We start from the raw sequence: 7,434 nt of genomic DNA, 5'->3' as shown, positions 1-7,434 counted from the left end.
TAGTGGATTCGGTGCATCCCTAATATAAAGTGGAATTGGTTCTAAAGTTCCCGTTGCGCCAATTGGAACCAGTATTCAGCTTTATAGAATATAAATTGGCTAAAACAGAACCAATGAAATGTACATTTTTTACTTGCTCTTTTTTTTTTTTCCCAAACGATATTCTGGATCAGACAATCAGGTGGGCAAGTTTATCCCAGTACAATTACCTACTGCAACCAACCATCATTTAGCTTTGATCAGAGCAGATATTTGATTGGCTGCTTTGGATTACTGCACTTGGGTCAATCGATTTTATTTACACTGGCCAAAGATATAAAACCTCATAATTTTAAAATAATAAAAGCGGGTCTGTAATTGGTTGCTGTAGGTTTACTGCACTGCTGTGTGTATTTATGTTTCAACTAAGTGACCTCTTGTTTATTTCCAAGTAGAAAATAAGGATAAAGCAATGTTGTGGCAACAATAATAAACCCGCGCTGGGCTCCTTCATACTGACCAAGCGGAGTGTTTGTAGAGTAAATAAAGGCAATTGTATCCGAATAAGAAGCGAGTGACCCTGCCGCTCTCTGACCTGAGCCGTTTTGTCTGTAGCAGAGCCGAGATGATTAAATATATCTCTCTGTGTGTGGAACAATCAAGACCAGTGGAGCAAAGCACAAACAAGCTGCAGAGCAAATATATTCAGCGGATAGAGAGGCAAGATTTAAACTCAGCTCTATGTTACCTGCACTGCTTAAAGTCTCCAAAAAATATCCTTATGCTCAATTTTAAGCATTTGCTCTTCTATTGACCTGTCCGTGGAATGCTGGGAGTAGCCATCCTGGACATAACTGGTCCAAACACTGACCATGGGACTGACCACATGAAGTGACTTGCACTGGCTCCGAGCGTATAGGGTGCAATCTAGTATTTAAAGGCAAATGTATGGGACCTGTTATCCAGAATGCTCAGGACCTTTCCAGATAAAGAATCTTTAAGTGGATCATGTTTTCTTTTTCAATTATATTAATTGGCATCAACAGCAACAACGTAATAACAATGCAGCTTACACAGGGCGAATAAAAGAAAATGACATTGTAGTGTAATATGGAACATTAAATTACAGAGGAAACGGGAACTATAGATGAACAATTTCTCAGATTGAATAAACATTTTCCTCTCTATCCTAGATATAAGAAGGAAAATAATAAAGACATAAGGAAATTAAGGAACATCAAGGGGTATGAGAAGAAAGCTCTGCAGAATTATATTCATTTTTTAATCATCAGCCTATCCTCACAATCTAGAATATCCAAGTAAGGGGACTGATTTGGAAAATCATATAAACATTAAATAAACCCAATAGGCTTGTTTTGCTTCCAATAAGGATTAATTATATCTTAGTTGGGATCAAGTACAAGCGACTGTTTTATTATTACAGAGAAAAAAATTTGATTACAATGGTGTCTATGGGAAACGCCCTTTCCGTAATTCGGAGCTTTTCTGGAAAACAGGTTTCCGGATATCGGATCCCATACCTGAGAGTGTTAGGGCAAGTCACACTTCATGTTTCATGTTCTGCAGCTTCTCATTTCCCTCCTGGCAGTAAGGTATTATCACATTAGGATTTTTTGGGGTGTAATAACACTATGGCCATGGCCACATGAGAGACTTTGTAGCGGCCGGTACTGAACATCAGACACAAATACTGATATATAAAGTAGTGAAAGTGTGTCCTGCTCAGTACCGCTTACATTTTATACCATTTTTTCCTCTGCTAAATGGGCCTGTGAGGCTTACGGCTCAGGGCAAATGTCTACTCTTCCCTGCTCTAAAATTAGTGCCGACTTCTTTTCTTCTTTCTGCTGTAGTGAGATTAAGAGCAGAGACACAATGCTATTTCGGGAGATTAGTCTCCCAGCAACAAATCGTTTCTTCTTCGGGCCACTAATCTTCCCAAAAAGCCTTCCTGTCGGCTAGAATCTAAATCGCCGTCTGGATGACACTCGGATCACTTCGGCTTTCCGAAGTCGTCCGAAGTTTCCTCGTGAGGCAACGGCTACTTCAGAAATGAAGCATTCCGAGTGCCATCCCGCTGGCGATTTTCATACTAAAAGGCAGCGTGTGTCTCTCCCCTTTGGGGCAGATTTAACAAAGGTCGAAGTGAAAATTCTAATTAAAAAAATTCTAATTTCGAGATAATTTTGTGTACTTCGACTAGGGAATAGTCCAAATTCGATTTGAATTTGAAAAAAGTTAGAAAATTCAAATTTCAAAATGTATAATGTACCGTCTCTTTAAAAATTTCGACTTTGACCATTCTCCATCTAAAACGTGCCGAATTGCTGTTTTAGCCTATGGGGGAACTCCTAGAACCTATTTGGAGTCGTATCGTACGATTCGAATGCGATGTTACTTTGATTTGTACGATTCGAATTTGATTGAAAACTGACCTATTCGATTGAAAACAGACCTATGCGGCCAAAAAAAACTTTGATTTAACTTTGGTTGGTCTTTTTGAATTCGAATTTCGACGTTTTTGAAATTCAAAATTCGACCCTTGATAAATCTGCCCCATAGGGTCTGTATTTGGGAACATTTTGTGTATAATGTGCTTATCTCCTTGAAATGAAATGTGTGATTATTTGCTGCAGCCTTAAGTAGTTTGTGTTTCCCATGCATACCAACTATACACAGGATCTGGACGCTGGCCCCTTAAGGGGAACTTTTTGTTGTATTTTTCTACCTCTTAATTTTCATAATGTATTGGTATCTGGGTGCAATAAAATTTGAGATCACAGTTGTCTCCCGTTCATTTATAGAATCTAGGATTTGTGCCAGTGGCCCTTTGGTCACAAAACTGGAAAGCCAGAAATTAAAACAACACCCGAAACAGGTCTTTTTCCATTAAATTGACATATTCTGTAATATAAATATATATATATATATATATATATATATATATATATATATATATATATATATATATATATATAGCTTTATTTTTTTGATTTTCTTTTCACCCAGTGGATTCTTTGGGAGTATTTTTCACAGCAAAAGGTGGCAAACAATTTTGCTCATCACTATTTGCCATCAAGTTGAACTGACCACTTCTTGATGTCCCATTCCTCACCTCACTCTTTTATCCACATTTATCCAAAGTTGTAGACCTTCATTCCACTGTGCGGGGGTTTCTGCAAAGGTGTTGATATCCCAGCAAGGCTCAGGCAACGCTACGGCTACAATGGATCAAGGTATGAAATGTTTTGGACCCACCCCTGAGCCATTAGACGTTTGCAGCTCAGCATTTGCCATGGGACAAGCAAGTGTTTCTGACACTTTTGGGAACCTTGATGACATTCCTATATGTCCGTAGACTGTCAGCTCTTCCTGTCTAATAACTTGCCTCCATACATGCTTTCAATACTCCAATGATCACGTCCTTACAGAACCACTAAAAGACATTTGTACCTGCTGCATGTACTGTATTTATAGTAAACATAGGATTTTTTAATTATACTCTGACAACCTTCTTATGGTTCATTATTTGACTTCTCTGTGTTGCCCTAAATCAGTGATCCTCAACTAGTGGCTTGGGAACAACATGTTCCTCTCCGACCCCTTGGATGTTGCTCTCAGTGGCCTCAAAGCAGGTGCTTATTTTTGAATTCCAGGCTTGGAAGAAGCTTTTAGTTGCATAAAAACCAGGGGGCAGATTTGTTAAAGGGCTAATTGTTGCCAGCGACCACTTCGCAGCCATCGCTATATCGCTATTCACTAAAATGAGTTTCATTGTGGCCGCAGAATGCTAGCGACTTTTCGCTAGCGTTACTTCGGCAATGCGAGCATTTGATAGTGACGATGCTCTAGCGTTCATTTCTGCCTAGCCAAACTTCATTAGGGATCTTGTGCTCCGGTCAATTTGCATAGGGTGGGAAATTTAAAGTTGTATGGACGTCTTTATGTTAAATGTTGGTGCATATACTTACAAATTACACTTTTTAAAACACAACTCCAGGGAACCTTAATAAAGACAATAGAGTTATTCTAATGCCCTACACATGAGCCCACTGTAAAATTAATGTTCCATATGTTTGCAAATGTATGGGGAAAACCAGTTACCCAAAAAAAAGTTTAAATAACCGGTAGGTCTTTTGCAGATAATCAGGCTGAAAAAAGGAAAAGACGCCAGCGTTTTTTGGATGGATTTTCAACTCACAGACTATAACGTAAGTGACAGAAGATTGAGGAAGATCTAGTTACTAATACACTTCGTCTGGTCTGAGGTGGCGAAGGCAACTGGCGAAAGATATAACGTTCAGTAAAATCCGCACTTTAGTGAATTTGAGGAGTAGCAACCGCGCGACAGAGCAAATAGTCGCCTGGCGATAGTGCGAATGACCGCTAGTGCCAGTCTCTTTCGCTGAATCGGTGATGTCCCTGCGGGCGGTAACGCTAGCGAATTGTCACTAATGTAAGACACTTCGCCCTTTAGTAAATCTGCCCCCAGGTGTACTGCCAGACACCCTCCTGTAGCCGCCAGTCCACATAGGTGCTGCCAAATGATTGACCACAGCCCTTATTTTGCACCACCCAGGCACATCTTTCATGCTTGTGTTGCTCCCTGACTTCTTTTACATCTGTATGTTGGTTGGGGACCCCTGCCCTCAAGGGTCTTCCCACCTGTGGATTGATCATCCCATAACACAGGAGGCAAGAAACTATAACTAGGCAGGTGGAGCCGTAATTGCAGGCTCTTTTGCAAGGATCGATTCATCCATTCTGGTAGTCAGCCACATACACGAGCTGTTGTGAAACCAACATGAGACCAACTGTTCAGTACATAGAATAATGAATCATTGGACCATGGACCTGAGCCAATCAGGAGCATTATCCTTTGCCAGTACTGACCTATTGTTACCATCATATTGACTATACAAGAACAGATATTGTTCCTTTGAGCCAAGCTACCAATATCTACGGGACAAGGCTGTCTGACCCAATTGTTCCTTGGACGCACGCATCCCACAAAGCACAACTAACATCATATCTAATGACAGTATCTGTGCAGTTATGGCCATCCTTACACCTGGAATTCCCCAGGGCAGAAAGCAGAGGTTTCTATAAAATAGATTTGCTTTTTAGCTCCATGATTGAATTGGTGTGTTAGGGCACAGCTATTCCTGATCCTCTGCTACTATGGTCACCTAATTATGTCACCATGTGCCCCATACTCCATGGCTGACTGCAAGCCCATCAGACAGCGAATCAGACAGACCCACTACGTGGCAGTTATTGCTGATTGATTGTATCAGTCGCACAGTAACCGTCCTACTTATCAGCATCCTGTAAAGCAAAACAAAAAACGGCCCTTTTCCGTACAACCTCCACTTTTAGCTTATTAGCAGCTCAGCTGAAGGCTGAAAGAATAATCCGACTGAACGACAGGTTGATCCGAAGTGTCACACATGTACAGATTTCCATAGAACTGAAGATGTTTCCATAGCTCCTTCATCCCCCTATCATCAATATGTCATGCCTCCCCCTTAAGCAAATAGAAAGGGAGCAGTTGGTATGAGTTTAGGAAATTCAAGGCTACACCGCCAATGGCACATGGAAGGGAGTTCAGCTCTTTTATTGCTGTATATGTATCCAGACCGTGATACATGTTTGTCCCCATTGCCTTCCCTAATAATCTCCTGAAAGGCAACACTTGTCATGTGTCGCATGGAAACATTTTTTATTTCATGACCTGTCTGGCCTAGTGTTTGTACAGGTCTGATGTTAGAAGGTGATGCTTATTGACCTTGGAATTATGTTGTGTCAAGTCGCTACATTAAAACTTGCTGTTTTCCACTTGTGCCGCATGTAATGACTTTTCTACATTGTTCTCTGCTTTGTCATTTTTACAGTAACTTAACGTTATAGTTTTAATGTCAACATCTATCTTTGTGCCCCTGACGTGAAGCTGTTGCGGTTGCTTCTGGGAAATCAACCGATGAATGAAATTGTAACAGTTGCAATCAGTAACGTAGCTAATGAGGGTCGGGTCCGGGTGCATTCCATGCTAAAGTTCTGCATCAGGGCGGAATACCCTCAAAGTGGTCGGGTTTCGGACAAAAACTCCCGATTCCTTGCCCGTGCGTGCAGTCCGTGGGTAACCTGACTGGGTACCCAACAAAGGTGCGGGCTTAATAACTCCCATCCTCCCTTGTGGTCCTTCCAGGTTTTAAATTTTTTTGGGAAGATTCGGCACCAGAGTGACTTCACTTTTGGGCAAATGAGACGTCACTTCCGGTTCCCCCAGGTCAGTAGGTTAGTTGTCCTATTGTGGGTCAGATCAGGTAGCTGGAACATGTGGGTTTGGGTTGCGGGTACAGGTTTCAAAAAATGGACCCGCCCAGAACTGTAAGCCGTGCAGCCGAGCCCCCCCCCCGCCCCTCTATGGACGCAGTTTTCTGTGCACCCCCAGTAGTTACGCCCCTGGTTGCAATCTAATTGACTCTAGTAAAGCTTTGTCTTGGGTAACACTATGTATGGCCTAAACCTAATGAAAAATGGCAACAATTAATGTAACAATTAGGGATGCACTTAATCCAGTATTCGCTTCAGGATTCGGCCTTTTTCAGCAGGATTCGGATTCGGCCAAATCCTCCTGCCCGGCCAAACCGAAACCAAATCCTAATTTGCATATGCAAATTAGGAGCAGGGAGGAAAAACGTGTGACTTTTTGTCACAAAACAAGGAAGTAAAATAATAATACATTCGTTTTTAGATGGGGGTCAGTGACTTCCGGTTGGAAAGCTGGAAAGAACCAGAAGAAAAAAAAACAAATAATTAAGAAACTTAGAAAAATAAATAATGAAGACCCGTTGGAGAGTTGCTTATAACGGGCCATTCTATAATATATTCTATTCTAAACCACCCCTTTAAGCCAACTCACTTTTAAAACTATCGAATAGCAAATAAATATGTAAAAGGTAATGAACTATGACTGTGCTGCACTGGCTGAAAATTTTTTTTAAAGGAGAAGGAAAGCTCCAAGACAGTTTATTGCCAACAGATTAGCCACAAAAGTGCAATCTAGAATGCTATATTTATTCTGCAGAATGTTTTACCATACCTGAGTAAACAGCTCTAGACTGTCTCTGTTTGTTTAGGATAGCAGCTGCCATATTAGCTTGGTGTGACATCACTTCCTACCTGAGTCTCTCCCTGCTCGCTTATAGCTCTGGGCTCAGATTACAGCAGGGATGGGAGGAGGGAAGGGAGAGAGGAGCAAACTGAGCATGCTCAAGCCCAAGCCCTGGAGGTTTAAGCTGAAAACAGTTAGTCTGATACAGAAGCCCATGAGTACACAATAGAAGGAAAGAAATGTGCTGTTTCTTTTGACAGAGGACTCAGAGCAGCATTACTTTGAGGGTTTACTGGTGTATTTATATAGACCTTTCT

The sequence above is a fragment of the Xenopus laevis genome, chromosome 7S (assembly GCF_017654675.1).
Source record: "Xenopus laevis strain J_2021 chromosome 7S, Xenopus_laevis_v10.1, whole genome shotgun sequence".
Lineage (NCBI taxonomy): Eukaryota > Metazoa > Chordata > Amphibia > Anura > Pipidae > Xenopus > Xenopus laevis.
The sequence above is the reverse complement of the archived record's forward strand: the minus strand, read 5'-3'. Positions refer to the sequence as shown.